Below are 21,081 nucleotides of genomic sequence, written 5' to 3'. Positions count from 1 at the left end.
ATGCAAAGCTGAAAATACACAGCTAGGTTTACCAGATGCCAATGGTCAAAAGTGAAGATGCTCTCAGAGGGCAATCAGTTCGTAATAACCTAACAGTTTTCCCCTGCTATTAAAAAAAAAAAAGAATAAAATGTCCATGCCATGCAGGCAAGTACAAAGATATAAATGAAAGCTCTGCCTAGTACTGCAAAATTTGCTTTTTTAATAAAATTGATTTGGATCAATTTGAGATAACTGCTGCAAGTACAAGGTTTACTTTTAGACATGTCATTTGTTTTTGTTTCCAGGCTGGGCTTAAAAGGAACATTGCCAGTGTTTTTCCAATGGCACAGTGTAGTTCTAGAAGAGTTAAAATAAGAAACTCTACCTGCTTAATCTGCCAGAAAACACATGAGAGGAGCAATCAGCTCTGGGAAGAGTTGCTCTGAATGAGGTACGCCTGGCTGCTTTAGGCCACGCTGTTTGTCAGTCTTTCAAAATTCAAGTCATTACCAGATGCTGATCTACTATAATATTGTGATATTTTATCTGATTACACTTACCTGATTGTGCCTTATCTGCTATTTTCCTTCCCATTCTTCCATGTATATTAAATGCAGGTGCTTTTATTATTCTGAGAGCTAGGAAGTGTTGACTGCTCTGAATATAAATGGGGATATTATATCATTAACTTGCTCCAAAAGCAGGGCCATTCACTGCGTAAATCACATGCAAGGTACCTAGTGGAGACACAATAAACCATAATGTCTTGAGAAAGAAAGCAATGAGGAATGGATAAGGAGATAAAAATTTAAGGCATTGTCAAAGATGGGTAATCTTCAAAATCCTATTTGGTTCTTTCAAACTAGCATTTGGCAATAATATAACCTTTATATTAGAAACTTTTTTAAGTTCATAAAAAAATCTTTTGGGGGAGACATTACAACATGGAATGCTATCAGTAGTAGGACTGCATAAAAATATGATCACTAACATTCTATGCCTTGTCTAAGCTACAACGGAGACCATTTTGAACTTACCAGTCTAATCTTTTAGAGGCGTATTCTTTGCTTTGGCAAATATATTCTTACCTCACCTGGATGTACTGTTCAAACAAGGTGAACAAATGGCCAAATGCTTTCAACATTTCCAGATGTTAAAAGGTGAATAATTTAGAATCTGGTTGCAAATTTCAAAGGAAGCAATATGCAGTGAATTAAGGCAGAACTGTGACAATGTGCAGCGGCCCAACAGTCTGGGTTTATACGCTCTGCTTAGCTTCCACTATGCCGGCCTCGCTGAAAGTTAATCCACAGTTATTTAAGTGGAAAGTTTCAGAAAATCCATTTTCAGAGCAAATGTTATGTGAGTGTTTAAATGAGCCAATGCCCTCCATTGGACAGAATATCAGATGGCCTGTTCATTCATCAGTGTGTCAGACTGACACAGCAGCTGGGGTCCAAACCTCATAAAGGAACACAAGTGACAACTTTGCTTGAAGGAATGCAGCCATGGTCATCTTCTATCAGAATTGAAGGTGTGAAATTTAGGTAACCAGTGTGAGGTCAACTGGGAACATGAAGAATAAGGTAATGAAGGAGGACATGGTTTCTACTCTCACTTTCCTCCTGGGGACCCTGTGCAAGGAGACTGACACAAAGGACGTGGGTGCTGCTGTTCTTGCCCAACATTTGCCATTATACCCAAATGCACAGAACAGTGCCTTTCTCGGTACCTGAACCAATGTATGTTAAAACACCTCTTTGAGTCAAGGTTGCTCTTTTATCACAGGAACCTTTATTATTCTTAAACTATATGATTGAAAACAAACCTTAATTACAAAACATGGTGAGATTTTCAATAATTCCATATTTGCACATTTTGTCAGGAAAAATATTCTAATAGGATTCTCATAACCTGATTAAATTTCACTTATTTGTTAATATGTAAAAGTAATTTAACTGGATTTTATTTGACATTGTCCATAAGACTTAGTCTCAAAAATTAGTGAAAATAAAAAGGGGATTAGCAAGGATGGTGGAATGTGAAGGTCATCATTATACAAAGTACATGTATGAAGACTTGAATTGGGTGTCAACATACCTTATATACAAACAGAGATATGAAAAATTGTGTATATATGTGTATCAAGAATTGTAATGCAAAAAAAGGACACGTATAATGGCATAAAATGACGTGAACATACTTTATATACAGAGATATATAAAAAAATTGTGCTCTTTATGTGTAATAAGGATTGTAATGCATTCCACTGTTGTCATGTATTTAAAAAAATAATAACATCAATTTTAAAAAATAGTGAAAATGGAAATAAAATAGAAAATGAATACCTAACATAAAAACTAAAACTAAAAGCCTTTTAGTGGAAAGCAAAGGAGAATATGTTCCCAGGTCACAGAAGACAATAATTATACAAGGAAAGAAAAAAGGACCTTTAAATTAGACCTTATTGAATTTAAAGTTTCTACTCATCAAGAGACGCAATTAAAAAAATAAAGAAGCAAGATATAGACTTGGGGAAAACATTGGCAAAATATAATTGACAACTGATTAGACTTGGAGGAAAGATTGGCAAAATATAACTGACAACTGACTGGTATCTAGGATATAGAACTAACTGTGACAACAGAAAGATAAACCACCCAATTACAAATGGGCAAGGAACTTTTGGAGTCAAAAACATATATGTACACATGGCCAATAAGCACATGAAAAAGTACTCAACAACATGCATTATCAAGTAAACACAAATTAAAACCACAAGAAGATGCCACTACACATTGATCAAATGGATACAGAGACAGCCACCATCAAATGTGGGTGAGGGATGGAGCACCCAGAGCAACACTGTCAATGGGAAGATAAATGACACAAGTGTGCTGGGAAAAGGTTTGGCAGTTTCTTCTAAAAGTTGTAAGGACAGTTCTACAAGCAGCTGTTTATTTACTATAAATGAAAATATGTTCACAAAAGACTTATGCAAGAATGCTCACTGCTACTTTCCTCAAATAGCCAAAACTACAAACAATCCCAGTGTCCATCAAGATTAGAACAGGAAAACTATGGTAAGCAATGATACCAGCAACACAAAAGAACAAGTTACTGATACATGAGACAGCATGGATAAATCCACAAATAGTACGCAGAGTAAAAGTCATCTTACACAAGCAAACATGCATGAATTCATTTACATGATATTAGAATATCAAAATTATTGAGTAAAAAACTCAAACAGGGATTGCATCTGTGGTTTGGGGGAGAGATTCACTGCAAAGCAAAATCAGAAAACATTCCGTGTTCTACATCTTGATACATGTGTTTTTGCAAACTTTCTGTGAACTCTTATATTTTTAAAATGTACATTTTAATGTAAACTTTACATCAAAAAATATTAACAGGGCTGGGGTTGTGGCTCAGTGGCAGAGCACTTGCCTAGCATGTGTGAGGCACTGGGTTCGATCCTTAGCACTACATACAAAAATAAATATAATAAAGGCATACTATCCATCTACATCTACAAAAAAATTAGAAAAAAATGTTAACAAATATTAAACTCTGTATCTGAAGTATTTAGGTGAAGTATGCTAGTGTCTTCAACTTACTTTGTAATACATCACAAACAATAAAATTGGTTAATGAATGGATATAAATGCAATAAAACAAGTATAATAAAATATTACTGAGTGAATCTAGCTGCTGGTATGTTGATGTTCACTGTAAAATCCTGACAATTTTTCTATGTTTTTGGAAACTTTCAATAATAAAATGTTATAAATAATAAAAACAAATTGTAACTATGTATGCTAGCAAACTTTCTGTTTGGTTATCTATCTATCTATCTATCTATTTTGTATTCTGTGGCACTGGGGATTGAACTCAGGGGTATCCTACCTCTAAGCTACATCCCCAGCCCTTTTAATTTTTATTTTGAGACAGGATATCACAGAGTTGCTGAGATTGGCCTTGAAGTTGTAATCCTCCTTCCTCAGTCTCCCCAGTACCAGACTGCAGGAGTGTACCACTGTACCCAGTCTGTTTGGTCACTTATTACATTTAAAATTATAATTTCAGCAAAGGCTAAAACACCCAACAAGCTCAAATTTACTAAGCTCCACAAAATCAGGGGTTTGCTTTTTTTTTTTTTTTAACTGATTAGAAGCACCTAGCTCTGTGTCTGGCCTACAGTATGTGATAAATATTTGTGGAAAGAATTTTATCACATATAAATCAGGCTATATTAGTGCTAGGGAAGTAAAATTTGGTAAAAGCAATCAAATGTCATTCAAAACCAAGCCCATGACTGAAAATATTTTTAAGCTAAGTATAGATGACTCTAACACTGTTCAATATGAGCTATCTAACTAAATTGATTTCAAAATGTTGATGAGAAATAATAAAATAGAATTCCAAGAATTTATGTAGCTCAGTGATCTAAAACTTAGTTGGGCATCAAAATTATCCTAGAAATGCAGATTTCTAGAATCAGAGATTGACTGAGCAGTTCTGTTAGTCCTTAAAAGATCCTCTCATAATGTCAGTGAATATAAGTTCATTAATGAATGATATTGTTCATTTCTTTTCATCTAGTTCAAACCTTCCAAAAAGACAGCAAGAGACTGCTTGTATTTAGCTCCAACATAGAAAGCACTATTCATGTTATCCCATTTAGATCTCATGGCAACTCTTCCAGGTATTGTTAACCCTAGTTTACAGTTAGGAAAACTAAGACTAGGCAATTGTAAGTAATTTTATCCATATTCACTATAGATTGCAGTGGAAGAACAAGATTGGAAGCCAGATGGATCCACAAACCTACCATACTACTATAAACTTTTTTCAAACAAGTAAGGGGAAAAGTTACTGGGAAAGTCTTTCATCTGGCATTATGGACAGGAGTAACTTTGACATGTATAAAGTGCTTATTTTAAATGCCTGCTGGTATAATTTCAGCCTTTGCTTGTTCTAGTACCCAAAAAACCTGCTCCTCTTATAGAGCCTCAAGAAAAGTTTGTGTGTGGGTAGGGGGAGACATAGAAACAAATTAATTTACTAGGTCTTTGCTCCCAATACTTCCTGCCCCCTGAACTGCTCTATTTTGGATTCTCAAGAGTTCTTCAAGTGAACGTGCCAAACTGAATACTGCTTTTTCCTCTCACAAAAATCAATTAATAAATAAGTCTCTAGCACTTGACTATTAAAACATCTTAGGCAAATTCTCATTTGCCTTGTTGCTACAGTAGAGAATTCTTGGTCAACATCAACAAACAAAATATTGCTACCTCCTTCCACGATTGCTAACATGACCACTGGTGCATTAGTTCTCTCATGCTATTTTTAGGTTTGGAGATTATGCTCATTGTAATACAAGTTTGCCCCTGCCACACACAATTTATTAAGATTCCTATATTTCATATTATTCTACCTAGAGTTTTCTGTTAGGAATATTTGGGATTAGGAATCAGGTGTTCAGAATATAAAATCCCTCTCATCCTGTGATTTCACAGCAGGAACTTGAAACAACTCCTACTCTTCTAAACCTCAGTGTGCCCCTTCACAGGGTGCTAAAGACACTCCATTGCATATCCCAGCCAACAGAGGCACAAATCTCTTAGCCAGGCACACTCCATTCAGTACCTAAAAGCATGTGCCTAACAGCATTACTGTGAGGCAAACACAGTATAAAGACTATTAAAAATACCACATATTTTTTTTTAACTCTTTTGGTTTGAACACAGGGCCTCACACATCTCACACATGCTAGGTTAGGCAAAGCACTCCACCACTAAGCTACAGCTACAGCATTCTGTTGTTGTTGTTCAGAGTCAGGGTCTTACTCAATTGCCCAGGATGGCCTCAAACTTGTGATCTTCCTCTCTCAGCTTCAGAGAAGCTGGGATTACCAGCATAAGTCACCATGTCCAGCTTCTTTTCAAACTTCTAACCACCATGCTGACACCTGCCAAAAGTCTGTTGGTACCTCATAAACCATTTCTAGGCATCTCCTGCTACCTTATTCCTTGTCCGCAGAGATGGATGCTATCAGGAACTGTTTGGGTTTATGTCATAGCTGAAAGTTCAAATTATATTCACTTGCTTTTAGATCATCTTGCTCATTCATAGAGATGGGAATGCTGGCAGGTTCCAATGAGAACAACAAGAAGTATTAGATGATATATCTATCAAACTGCTGTAAGTTTTTAGTCTCTTTGCACATTTATTGGAGAAAAGTAGCAAGAAATGAAAATATCTTTAGCTCCAAGCTTATGCTTTGATCTAAGTTAATTGACTCTCTCTCTCTCTCTCTCTCTCTCTCTCGTGTGTGTGTATGTGTGTGTGTGTGTATGTGTGTGTGAGAGAGACATTGCTAATGCAGTCTTATAAATATGCCACAAATAAAACAACTAGGCCACCAAATGTTTTATTGGCAGAGTTTCACAGATCATTGATGAAATTTATACTGCTTTCTCATCCCATGACACCAGTGTTAAATTCAGCTCACTCAACAGTCCTGGCAAATCTCCATGATAGCAAGGTAAAGATTAGAGTCCCTGGAAGTAGCATGTGTGGTCCACCTGTTTCCCACTTAAAATACAATGTACCACCACACACCAATGTTGAGCTGTTGGTCTTTATTAGTCTGTAAAAATTTTGTGATCTCTTGAGATTCACTGAAATCCAAGAGCTTAGGTTAGAAAATACATAGAGCATTCTTAAAAGTCAAAGGGAGTCGAGCAGCTATTTGCTTATAGACTAACTCATCCATCTAGAGATTGATCTCTGCCAAATTCTTCATGATTCTGTTACTCTGTTATTTATGAGGAGCTGTGGCATCGTGTTTCAGAAATTACCAACCAGTCAGCACTGGTGGGTATGCATTTTTCTTGTTCACTCAGTGGCAAGAAACATACGTAATAAACTCTTAGAAACTTCATCTCTTTCAGTTAAAGTCAAAGTAACTGCTGACTCAGTGGCCACAAAATCCATTCTTCAGTAAAAGGGAGGACCACCCACTACAGAAAAGGAGAATTTCAAAACTTCAGCATTTCCAACAATAAGAGAGGTACCAATGAGAAGCAAAATGAGAAATGCTCCATGACTGAGAAACTCTTTCTAAATATTTGTATATTATTTTAAATTTGTTCTCCATGGAAAGAGCAAAAGATTAATTCCCCACATGTCCATCTGATTTAAAAAAAATTTTAAATAAACTTATTTTACATTTATGGTTGCAGATTGGAATTATTAACCATCTGTCTTGGTATTATTTAAACATTACATAAATAAATGTGATTTTACAACCCAAAAACAGTTATTCATAGAACTGTACATTTATTCCCCAATAATTTTTCTTTGTTGTTTAATAAGGGCCAAAAGCTACCATCATTTCAAGTCTTTTTAAAATTCATTACCTACAACACTAAGAAAAACAGATGATAATACAGTATTTTATTACAAGTAAAGAAGGCCTTAAAGAGATTTTTTAAAATTTACTAGTGGCATCAATTATCTCCTTTGAAGGATGTAGTTAAGAGGAAAATATGATGACCTAAATTAAAATTCCCACTGCTAAACGAAACGTGGGTGGCACACACACAAAAAAAAATCCCAGCTGAGAGTTCTACCAACCAACACTTACATAGGCAAACACCCTCTTGCATAGAACAGAACAGGATAAGTAAATTAACATTTTACTTCTTACTTCTTCAAAAAGCAAGAGTATACCTTTAGAATTAGGACAATGTATCTTACAAAATAGGAAGACAGTTCTTTGCTACATAGGACAGGGAATAGAGAAAAAATAGGGTAAATGGAAGTGCAGAGAAAAGGTTTAAGATGTGAAGAGATTATGTTTTGGTCCAAATTAATTAAGATTAGACAAACACCTTAAAGAACAAATGTCAGAACAAATCAACTAAAGGAAAATCTTCACTGAAGACAAACTGCTGTGGACTCTAACCCCATCCTGCCATCCTGGCTACTCATAGACAAAGCCCAGTGTGATAGCTTCTAAGGTGGCTCCCAACGACTCTTCTAATACTGGGAATTGAACCCAAAGCACTCTACCACTGAGTTATAGCTTCACCCCTTTTTCTTTAATTTTTTTTTTGAGGGGGTACTGGGGACTGAACTCAGGGGCACTCAACTACTGAGCCACATACCCAGCCCTACTTTATATTTTATTTAGAGACAGTGTCTGACTGAGTTGCTTAGCACCTCACTAAATTGCTGAGGCTGGCTTTGAATTTGCGATTCTCCTGCCTCAGCCTCCCTAGCCACTGCGCCGGGCTTTAAATTGTATTTTGAGACAGTCTCTCACTAAATTGCCCAGGCTAGCCTTGAACTTGTGATCCTCATGCCTCAGACTCCAGAGGAGAAACTGGGATTATAGGTGTGTGCCACAACCCCAGGTAACTCCTTCTCTTGCTACTCACGTCTTTGTGTATTTCCCTACTTTGAGTATGGCTGGACCTAGTAAGTCACTTTTAATGTTTAGAATGAAACACTTAGGCTCTCATGTTGTTTACCCTTTCTTTCTCTTTTGCTTGGGAGACAGGTGTCATGTTATAAATTGCTGTGCAGAGGAAAATGTGGCAAGGAACCAAGAAAGGTCCTCAACATGTGGCCAGTGAGAAACTGAGGTCTTCAGAATGGAATCCTACCAAAAATCACTTGAGTGAGCTTGGAGCTCTCAAGTCTAGTCATCAGATAAGGTGTGACCCCAGATGACATCTTGATTCTGTCCTTGTAAGAGATACTGTTCCAGAGAAGCCAGTTGAGCTGTAACTAAATTCTTGATCCACAGAATATATAAGATTAATAAATGTTTGGGTGGTTTTAAGCTACAAAATTTTGGAATAGAAACCTGGTATGGTGGGCCATGCCTGTAATTCCAGCAATTGGGGGAGGCGAGACAGGAGAACTGTCTCAAAATGTAAACAAAAAATTAAAATCCATGGATGAGATAGGGGGATGTAGCTCAGTGGTAGAGAGCCCCTGGATTCAATCCCTAATTCCAAAAGTACAAAAAAAAAAAAAAAAAAAAAAGAGAGAGAGAGAGAGAGAAAAAAGAAAAAGAAAAAAGAAAAAAAGTTTTGGGATAGTTACACAGAAATAGAAAATAAATATAGCCTGTTTCTTGAAGTAATTAAGTCCAAGTCTTTTCTATGAGTTTAAAATGTCCCACAAACCTTACACAGTGATTCCATTTCTAAATTCTTTAGTGGCTTTAAAGAACATTATTACTATAAAAAAATACAGTATTATAATTCTCAACTTTCTCCTGAAGACTTCAACTATCTGCATGTAAAAGATTCTGGAAGAGGACTGCTTACACAACATATAAATAACATCTTAAAATAACTCCAACATGGAAATGGAACTCAGAGATACATAGTGCCTCTAGGACAGTTATAGATTATGCCCCGGGAAACTAAACTCAGCAGTCAATGATTCCAATCATAAGAAATCTGATATCCTCCCAAATATAGATATAGGAAAAATGTATTTTGATAAGCTGAGAATGTAGCTAAATTGCTAGATCTTGCTAAAAGAGCAAGACAAACATACGGTAGAGAGGGTTTTCTCTTTTTTTTAGCAAAAAGTTAGCTTCCTATAAAGTACAACATAGAAAAGTCCATGAATCATAATATTGATGGGTTTTGTCAAAGAGAACATATCCATGTAACCATCACTCTTCATGACCCTTTCCACGTCTGGTTTCCTTCAACATCACAGTTGTGAAATCTTCTGTCCTGCATGTTGTAGCAGTTTGTTCATACTAACTGCTACATAACCTCCCATTCCATGAACAGACCATAGGTTAATTGTTCACTAGCCTACTGATGGGACATTCGGTGGTTTTTTAAATCTTGGCTTTAAAAATGCCTTTACTGTGAACAGTTTTACCTATCTCTTTCAGTGTAATATATAAACATTTCCAACAGATACATATTTAGGAGTCAAATTGTTAGGCCATAGGTTATAAGTTTGTTCAGCTTTAGAAGATATTGATATATTATTTTCCTACACAGTGTACCCATTATACTCCCACAAGCAGTGCATGAGTGTTTGGGTTAGTCAAGTTTTAAATGTTAGCTATTCTGATGGTAGTTCAGTGGTATTTCATCAAGATTTTGATTTACAAAGCTCTGATGACTAACACAATCAAATATCTTAGTATTTCTTCTCTTTTTCAGAAATGTGATTAATCAGTTATCTCTCTTATCCTATAAACATAATTTTTCTCATTCTTGAAAAATAAACCAAATTAGCATTGCAAACAAAGAAAAGATCAAACCCAAAAAACTCCCAGAGTTTCTAGAGTGCTAACTATATTGTATTTCTTAATTGAGATGATAGTAACAAATCTGTTCAATATACATTAATTTGTCTTCATTTTAAAGACAATCTACAAAGGGCAAACAAAGATAACCTGCATATTGAAATTATCAGACAAAGACATTAAAGCAGCTATTATGACTATGCTCAATGAAGTAAAGAAAAATAATGCCTGGATGAATGAAGAGATAGATATTTCAGCAAAGACAGAGGAAATATAAAAAAGAACCAAATGGAGATTTTATAATTGAAAAACACAATGTAAAAAACTTTAAAAGTCACCATGGGCTTAATAGCAGAAGTGAGATAATATTGAGATGAATCAATGAGCTTGAAGATAGTGCAGGAAATTATCCAATCTGAATAAGAGAGAAAATTTATTTTTAAAAAGCCTCAAGGATTTTTGTGACAATATTAAAAGGCCTAATAAATAAGTAACTCTAGTTTCAGATGAGGAAAGGAAAAATAAAGTAAAATTTATGACGGTAGCCAAAGAAAAATGGCACATAATTAAAAAGGGAACAATTAAAATACCATGGTCTTATTAGAAACTATGGAGGACAGAAGACAGTAGAACACCTTTTAAGTACTGAGTGGAAAAAAAAAGGCAATTCCATATCCAGTGAATATACCCATCAAGGTGAGGCCAAGTGTGGTGGTGAACAACTATAATCCCAGCTTATTTGGGAGGTTAAGGCAGGAGGATCACAAGTTTAAGAACAGCCTGGATGACTTAGCAAGACCCTGTTTCAAAGTAAAAAATAAAAAGAGCTGGGGATGCAGCTCAGCGGTAAAGCATCTGAGTTCAATCCCTAGTACTAGGGGTTAAAAAAAAAAAAAAATGAAAGTAGCTCCACGTTTGGTCAAAATGGAGTAACACTAACAGGAATGACTTGTCCACTTGAAACAACCAGAGAACAGAGTGTGTGGAGCAAGTCCTGACAACACTGGACACTGTATAACAAAAGATAGTGAGTCTTGTCAGGCAGAAAACAAATGAGGTAAGTGTTACTGCTGTTTTGAGAGAGTTCCAGGCCATAGCAAGGCAGGGGAACCCAGGTAGGGCACAGATCACTTTCTAAATTGAGAAAATGAAGAGTGAAGGACTAGAGGCACTGAGAATTCTCAGGCCAGTGTAGCGCCGATCAAAGAGCAATGTGAAAAGAGAACTCAAGATCCCTCTAGTAATTTATCTGTATCTCGGTAAGGAGGTTCAAGACTATTTGAGTGGATAAAAATAATCCAGCACCAACCAGTTTTTCAGTTCTTCAAGCAGTCAAACATAATTACCATGTGACCCAGTAATTCTACTCTAGGTAAATTCAAGTGAGAACATGTTTGTACACATAAACTTGCACATGAATGTTCACAGAAGCATTGTTTATAAGAGCCAGAAAGTGGTGGAAACAACACAGAAGTCAACCAACAAATGAAAGGATAAACAAAAAATGTAGTAAAATCTGTAAATGGAACATTATTTGACAATAAAATGAAGTATTTATATGTTTGACAACATGGAGGAACCTTGAAAACAACGTCTGACACAAAAAGTCACCTATCATATTTAATTTATATGAGCAGTATAGGCAAATCCTAGAGACAAAAAATACATTAGTGGATGCAAGGGGCTTAGGGGAAGGCAGATGTGGAGAATAACTGTGAATGGGTATAAAGTATCTTTTTAGGGTGATAAAAATGTAGATTTAGATGGTGTTGTCAGATACCTAAATCTGTAAAAACCAATGAACTGTACAATTTTAAAGGGTGAACATTATTGTATATGAATATCAATAAAAATTTTTAAAAATATAGAAATATATTAAGGAGCATAACTAGCTTAACACACTTCTAAATAACTCAGGAGTCAAAGGAAAAAATGGGAACATCAGATTGAACAGTTATAAATTCACAAAATCTTAAGTAAATGAACAACCAGATTTAATTATATCTAAATATTTTAAAGTGAACTACTATAGAATTTACTAGAGCAAGAATAGAAACAAGATTGTTATGTTCTCAAATATCTTTCCTATAAGCTGACAGAAAGAAGCTGTCTCTTAGCCTGATGGCAATGAAAGACAGAAGATGAATCACTGCTTGTGGAAACCAATTTATTTAGTCACTCTGAATCGCTGTTATTTATTACTTGTCAGCACATGCTGTTAGTTCAATTAAATAAAAAAAGTCTAAAGTTCTCTTTTCTCCTCCACCCTCATCCTTTAAAAAAAGAGAAATGACACAATTTAAAACATTAAAAGAACATTTTAAGTTTATTGTGTTTTTATTATTTTACTGAGGTGTTATTACATATCTGCAACAAAGGATAGACTCATTGCTTTGACAACTTAGATTTAAATGTTTACAGGAACAATTGTGAAAGTATAATTTGGGACCTCTCCTTGCAGGATAATACAAACTCAAAGATTAATAACAAGGCACTCAGAAAAGTGTTCATAGCAATACTTCTTCGTGAAGAAGCAAACTTATGGCTTAAAAAAAGTGTGATTTCTTAAGTGTAGTGTTGAAGGTGTTGAATGAACTCCTCTTCAGTGTCCATACCCATACCTGTTATGTGCAAAGTGTATTTCACTTTGACTATGCCACCAAAAGATTTGCATTATTCGGTTACAGTCAATCATTTAAAAAAAATCTTATTTATATGAAGTACCAAATATATAATGGCAACTATTGCATAGAAACAGAATGTCTAGAGTGATGTTAAACAATGTATGTTAACTAAATGTTCCACCTATCCCCGCCAAGTATAAAAGCCTTTATCCCTAATTGTGTTCTTCACTGAGTTTATAAAAAGTGTCTTACAAAACACACTAGTTTGGGGACTAATTTCAGCTTTCAGTGATGAACATATTTTATGCTTTAAGAGACAATAAGTGGCCATTTATCACAGAGTACACAAGTTCATTTCCTTTATTCTATTGTATCAATGAACAAAAACCACATAATTTCCAGTAAACTTTAAGAGTGTGATTGCAACCAGGCCTCAAAGCAAGTGTAAGTGCATATAATCGTGTTTTCAAATACTCTCCTCAAAATGATACCTCATTTATCTAGTAAATCAAGAAAAGTATCTGCCCACATAAAGTTTTCTCATACCTAAATATTTTATTTTTACAATAAAACTTATTTACACACAATTGCACGTAAATCGAATTTCTTGCAGGTTCATCATTAGAAACATCAATTTTCACAGTGTAGTGATAAACAAAAACTCCTCAGTGTGTGATGTTTCCCCCTGCACTGAACAGTCTCCAACAACCAGCTAATCATAATTGTCACTTTTACATTTTGGATGTTATTTCTTCCTGTTGAATGTGCTTCCTCTGCATATCTCCCAACACTCTATCACACCTCCAACATTCTCTGAGCTTTAAGAATTAGCAACCATAGTTTACATATAATTTTAGGATATTAAAATTTTGTGATATCTTGAACATATGTAGATCTTAAGGGTATCAACCGTATAGCTTTTCTATTTGTGCAAATGCACTCTCTTTAGATTGTATTTTGCCTTTTATATTTCATACTTGTCAATATTATCATAAATAAACACGTGTATATACGTACACACACATAATTGGGTTAGTGAAAAAAGTTTGCACACCATTAACTGAATCAATAGATGATTTTAAATATTAGAGAAGCCAAGATTATATTCACAGAGAAGGATTTCTCTCTAGTTTTATCTTTTGTCCAAATTATTTGCAATAAACCCACAATATTGCAAATGAGAAATGAGGGAATCAATGAGGAATCAAGAAACCAAACAATTAAGAAAAATTCATTGAATTCAGATTGACGTAACATTCATGTACTTTTTTTTTGTTTAAATTCACATTGTGGGAGAAATAGTGGAGGAAAAGAATATTTGAGTGCCTTTATGTACTGAAATGATTTGGGATATAAGGGAAGAAGACAGTGACAGTGACATGGCCAAAAACCTTGACCATTTACTATAACAAAAAGACACTAGTTCAAAATGTATGCTGTGGCTCAGTGGTAGAGTGCCTGCCTAGCATGTGTGAGGCACTGGGTTGGATTCTCAGCACCACATATAAATAAAATAAAGGCCCACTGACAATTAAAAAATATTTAAAAACATATGCTTTTGAAAATCATTTGTAATAAAATTAAAATATGTTGGTACTTGAAACTGATCTCATCTAATTAAGAGGTCTATTTCTCTGGTTCTAGAATTATAAAATTCCCAATTATTTATTTAAAAATCTAAATAGTAGGTCTTTAAGTTTTATGACATGTATTTTATTTATTTATTTGAAAAATCCAGGGCCCCATTCATTCTAGGCAAGTACTCTACCACTGAGCTATAACCCCCTGCCTCTTTTAAAAATTTGAGACAGGGTCTTGTTAAATTGCCCAGGCTGGCTGGCCTCAAACTTGCAATCCTCAGCCTCCCAAGTAACTGGAAATAGGCATGTGCTTCCACACCAGGCTTCTATTTTTATTTTTCTTAAAGTTTATAAATTGAGAATACAACAAAGACTTAAAAAAAAAAAAGTCTTTGGGTGGGGTTGTGGCTCAGTGGTAGAGTGCTCACCTAGCATACATAAGGCACTGGGTTCAAACCTCAGCACCACATAAAGATAAAATAAAGATATTATGTCCACCTACAACTAAAAATAAATGTTTAAAAAAATAATCTTTGTCTCAAACAATGACCGGTTAAGGAAGAAAGTGAAAGGTAGGAAAATGACAGAAGAGCAAAGGAAGGGAGTTAATAGTGAGGTTGAAGAGAAAAAGAAAAAATGGCAAACAGAAAAGTTTAGTCAGGTAGGGCTGGTTGGAAGCAGGTATGTTAAGCAAGCTCATGAAGTTTAATATGTGCCCATTAGTTTTAATTCATTTGGTAGTTCCTTAAGCTCTAAATGTAAACCAACCAAAGTTCTATTTTCTGAAACTATTTCACTAATAAAGGCAAATAATTTTAAGCCAATTCACAATGAAATGTGTTGACAACTCCCAAACTGTAATTTAAAAGTTCCTGAATTCTATATCAATGCACAAATTGTGTGTGTGTGGGGGGGGGGATTTAAGAAATAACTATGGTAGCCTCTGCCAGTAGTTTGGGAGGCTGAGGCAGGAGGATCACAAGTTCAAGCCAGTTACAGCAATTTAGCAAGGCCCTAAGCAACTAATCGAGACCCTATTTCCAATAAAAAATAAAAAGGGCTGGGATATGGCTTGGTGGTTAAATGCACCTGGGTTCAATCCCTGGTACCAAATAAATAAACAAATAGCTATCAATGAGACACTTAACTTTCACTAAAGGCTATAGGCTTTAAAAAATAATTTAGCACTAATATATGAATAGAAACACGAACACCAAGTTCTTAAGAGCTGTCATATGTTGATGTAACTGGGAAGGATTGATTTTATGTATTCTGTAATTGGGAAGGATTGATTTTATTTGTTCAAGATGTAAAGCAGTAAGGTATATAAGCCTGATTTTTGCCATACAGGCTAAAATTCACATCCCGACAAGAGATTTTCTACTTAGAGACCAGGTAGGAAAAAATGACATCTTAAGGTACATTTAGAGAACAGCTGAGTATATGAACATGTATTTTTAAAAAACAAGAATGACTGGTTTTCTTCCACATTTTCATAACTATACAGTATTTACAGTTTGGCTCTTTCTCTGGTGACTATAGCAGCAGTAAGATTAACTAGTGCCCCACAAAAACCTTTTTACAGGCTTCAGAATACATAAGTATTCCGTTTACATATTTTAATGTTAATAGCAAGAAAGAACTATAAAACATGAAACTTGACAAGAAAATGCAGTATTTTAACATTTAAATTTGGCTATAAATAAGGGAACATAATAAAGACTTTTTTTTTCTTTCTGCATGTTGCAGATTTGTTGTAGAAATAAACATGAAGGTTTATATAATCATGAATAAGTCAAAAGACATCATATTCAGATTTTAATTTGATATCATAGCATTCTTGATATTATATTCTTGTCTTCCATGTTTACTAATAGAAAAATTCCACAGGAAGCTATTACACAGATGTTTAACACCAAAACAATTGTTTTATAGCTAAAACTACATCAAGCAATCTTTTCCACTAAAAGACAAAAACTATATTTACTGATGCTTCCAGAATCTCTTTTCAGGCAGAGAGGTTTTTTGTTAAGTTGGTTTTTAGTTTTTCTTGAGACTATGTTATATAGACCGATAAACATAACAGCAATAATACCAAATTTTCATTAAATTGGTGACTTAGAATATCACACTAAAAACAGAATATTATTTTAAAAATCTCATGTCAAATATATCTGGAGGATGAAGGGGAAGGATCAATTACCATAACTTCTAGCTCTTTTTTGAACTTTGAATGTTTCAGGGAAAGATATACTAAAACAGAAAAGTAATGAACAAATATAAGTTGTTCACAGGAAACAACTTCTCTTTTAAAAGTGACACAGTGAATTCTCTCTTTTAAAAAACTTTTAAAAGAACATTAAAATACTGGTCCTTCTGAATCCATAGTTATGTTTCCATAAAGATAAAGGGAAGATTAGTAATGTGGAAGAAGGTGATAGGCAGAGGGGAGGAATGGGTAGGGAGAGGCAAAGCAGAATGAATTCTTAAAACATAACGTTATGTGTATACATAAATATACCACAGGGAGCTTCACCTATATACATAGGTCAAAAGAACCAATCAAATAGGAATAAATAGTGAGGGAAAGGAAGTCTAATAGAGGAGGGAATATGGAAGACAGGAAGGAGGATGGGAAGAAAAAGGGGGAAGGATAGGGGTGGATTATGAACTGAAATCGAATTCCATGCACGTATGAGTTTGTCGAAATGAATACAACTACTATGTATAACTATAAAACTCTAATAAAAAAAGGTGTTACATACTTTTACAGGGAAAAAAGTTATGTGTTCACTTTAATATACAGTACTTTCTACTTCATAATTTAAAAAATCTTTCAGACAGGCGCAGCGGCACATACCTATAATCCCAGCTATTGAGGAGGTTGGGGCAGGAGGATCATAAATTCCAGGCCGATCTGGACAACTCAGTGGGACCCTGTCTCAAAAAATAAAAAGGGCTCGGGGGTGTAGTTCAGTGGTAGTGTGCACCCGAGTTCAATCCCCAGTACCAAAAGACAAATAAATAAATAATCTTTCAACTGACAACAATTACTATAAATTATATCTAATAAAATTAAATTATGCTCTTAATGAGCAGTGCTAAATTGCTATTTTAGACTAACAACTTCTTCTAAGTAAGATAACAAAAGCAGGCTTTAGTTTTAAAAGAAAAATAACTTTTATCATCAAGGAAAATTCATCAAAATTAACAAAATAATTTTAAGAAAATACTGAAAATAATTCAATAATAACATTTAGATATAAATTATTTTCTTGGATATAAAATATTATTCATATACAAATAAGACTAAGTGTTTTTAAATAAAAACATACGCATACTCTCCACATGACAGTTTTTGAATCTATTCAAATTCCCACAGAAAACTAGGCAAAGCAATAGAAATACCAACACATTTAAAACTAAGTATACCCCTAAACTCCTTAATATAATCAGATTAGAACAAACCACTAACAAGTCATAAAACCATATCAGCACTTCTGTGGGAGAAAGAAAGGGAAGCCATCTGGACAGCTAAACAACCTGAACACAGAAGACATCTAAAATCAGTACAAATCATGGCAAGCCAATCTGAGGCTGTCAGCTGAAACTGGGAGGGGTTCTGTCTCTAATAATAGCAGGTCAAAGTGAGGTCTAATAATACAATCTAAAAGGAGCTGGAGCAGTGTATCCCCTGAGAACTCCCTAAAGCAACCAGCCACGACTCTTGGACAGAGACCCACACTAAGAAGAAACGACTGACTCAAATTAAAACTGAGCTTTGTCATGGCTCCTTCATGAAAGCCCACTAAAATGGCAAAGAGATTAAAAGGAATAATCCGTTTTAGACAGTAAAAAGATGAGAGATGAGTCAAGAAAATTTTGGAAATTGGAACACAAATGAATGGGGATGACTTAGTAGATGAAGATGGTTAGTGCACAGAGAGACGAAAGTAAGAAGTAACATGATTCTAACATAAACTCAAGTAAGGCGCAGTAATGAGGATCCCAGGTTCTTCCTCAGAGTGGAAAGGGAACATGAAAGCTGGTCTCCACACACATAGGCAACAAGCATTCATTCATCAGCTTCAAAATTCTGGCAAAGTGGAAGAGATTCTAAACTCAAATATACCAATTAGAATTTTTGTTTTGTTTCGTTTTTGTTTTTCTTGTTACCAGTGATTTAACTAAGGGGTGCTTAACCACTAAGTCATGTCCCCAGGCCTTTTTATTTTTTTGAGACAGGGTCTCACCAAGTTGCTTAGGGTCTAAGTTGCTAAGGCTGGTCTCAAACTTTCAACCCTCCAGTCTCAGCCTCCAGAATCGCTGAGATTACAGGCATGAAGAATTAAAGGCAGGGTTAGCCTATCGAAAATAGTTGGATTAAGTAAAAGTCTTCATATTGTGAATATCCAGCTGGAGAGAGAATTCCACCATTACAGAGCCTTAGCCACAGATTTCCAACTAGCTTTTTAGCGTCTTACTCATGTATTCGAGCAGTAAAACATCAGCAAGCATTTTTTAAAAAACTGAGAAAATATTGAATAGCAAAACAAATAAGAAAAAATTAACTTGAAGGAAACAGAAGGCAAGAAGCCAAAGAAAATAACCATTAAAATTAATATTTATCCATGAAATTGCTAAACACAAGGTCTAGGCAAGGGCCAAGCAAGTCCTGACAGGTTCAATCAGCAGGGGAAGCAAGAGTGCTTTTTTGATTCAGAAAGTTTATTACTTACACAGATAATGAGAAAATACATAATGAAATAGTCCATAGCCTTTGTGCTGTGTGATATCAACACAAAAGGACCAGATGACAACACTAAGGGAGTGATGTGACACCTGCTGCTGTGCAGCTAATGCTTTGCTGCAGCTAAGCAATTTTATAGCCTATTAATAGCTCTGCCCTAAGGTAGGGGAAAGGTGGAAAGTCTCAGGTCTCAAAGGACCCAGAAAGGCAGGTAGGAAACAGCCTCAAGACATTCTCTTGAAAGACAAGAAGACTTCCAGAATAAAGGCAGATGAGAAAATGGTCATGTAAGGGTTCCTCTTGAATCTGTCTTGCCATGTTCTTGGGAGGATCACAGGGTTTATGTCCATCAAGACTTAGGTCAATCTGAAGTTCAAGCTCTGATTGCATGGCCAACCAGGATATGTGCAAGGTCACTGGGATCCCACGCTGGAGCCACTGCCCTATAGATACAAGAATAGAATGCTGCTTTGAAAAGAGAATAGTCAGAAAATAAAAACAGCAAAAAGATCTTCTGGATATTAAAAATATGAAAATTTTAAAAAGTCATAGGAAAACAAAATTGAGAAAAATATTAGAAAGTGGAAGAAAAAGGAAGTAGAAGCAATAAAAATTTAAAATTGGCCTAGATATATCAGAATGAGTACCAGGAATATAGATTATAAGAAAATAAAGGGGAAAAACTTACCCAAGAAATAATACAAACTTCCCAGAACTGAATGACTTCAATTACCCCCCTGAGAGTTCACAATATTTAACTTACTGGATGAAAATATATCCATACCCTGACACATGGAGAAATTTCAGAAGAATCAGGATAAAGATCAGATCCTGACAACTTCCAAAGAGAAATAAATAGGACAAAACATTAAGTATCAAAAATCAGAATGACAAATGAATTCAAGAGCATCAGTGCAAGTTGGAAAGGCACTGGTGCAGAGCTCCCAAGGATTTCCAGCCTAGACATCTGCACACACATAAAGTTTCAATGGACAGAACTGAGCCATGCTGTCACACAAATAAATCAAAAAACAATTTATTGTTCATACTGTCCTTCATAGGAAGAATGTCAAAGTAAAGAAATAAGCAAAAAGAAGATGACAGAATTCAGGAAATGGGGGCCCCAACATGAGGTAAGAGAAACCAATTCAGATTACCAAAGAACAGAATGTTCCATAGGAATGTCTTAAAAGAAAAAAAAAAAATGATTATGCAATGTATCTGAACCTATTAAGAGATCTGTACTTCTAGAGAACAGCCTGGGTATAAATTATATCTGCTATTAGAAATCCTGAGCAAATAAAATAATTAGGCAATTATATTAATTCTAAAAAATTTAAAACAAAATTGGACCAAAGAAGGAAATACAATTACAGATACACACAGTTCAGTTGTGCACAGTAATCCCAGAGTCAAAGCAGTTATAATTGTTGAACACTTACTTTACCAGAAAGTGTAATGTAACTGCACTATATTGGGAGGATGAAGGAAGGAATGTTTTGGGGAGAGGCAGAGGAACTAGAGCTTAGTCTTCATATTCCAAAATATAAAACAGATAAATCTAAAACCAAAATATCAGGAAGCAGCAGAATAATCATGTTATTTTGCAACAGACAGAGATAGTGCAATAAGAAATAGCTAAAGACTTGAAAGCGGTTACCTCTCTGTAGCAATAGCTACATATAAAAAGGACAGAGAAAGAAAGTGCTATTTTTCACTAGATTCTTTGGGGGGAAAACCTTAAATTTATTTATGTATTATTTTGAAATAAATAAGAAGTTAAAATAAACTAAGTTTATGGACCAAAATGAGTAATTATAGGCAGTATACTTACCAAGAGATCCT

General features: G+C 34.9%; 1 protein-coding gene across 2 annotated transcripts in view; it reads right to left on the bottom strand.

Moving 5' to 3' along the window:
* Caap1 (caspase activity and apoptosis inhibitor 1) overlaps window positions 1-21,081 on the bottom strand; it is an 86,037-nt gene that overhangs the window by 12,642 nt on the left and 52,314 nt on the right. The window contains exon 6 of one of the 2 annotated variants that reach the window (XR_013090366.2): window positions 543-719. The exons of the other annotated variant lie outside the window; for it this stretch is intronic. The gene's annotated coding sequence lies outside the window, so the exon portion shown is untranslated. The remainder of the gene's footprint in view (window positions 1-542; window positions 720-21,081) is intronic. 2 annotated transcript variants of the gene reach the window in all.

Source organism: Callospermophilus lateralis, chromosome 2, assembly GCF_048772815.1.
Source record: "Callospermophilus lateralis isolate mCalLat2 chromosome 2, mCalLat2.hap1, whole genome shotgun sequence".
Lineage (NCBI taxonomy): Eukaryota > Metazoa > Chordata > Mammalia > Rodentia > Sciuridae > Callospermophilus > Callospermophilus lateralis.
The sequence above is the reverse complement of the archived record's forward strand: the minus strand, read 5'-3'. Positions and strand labels throughout refer to the sequence as shown.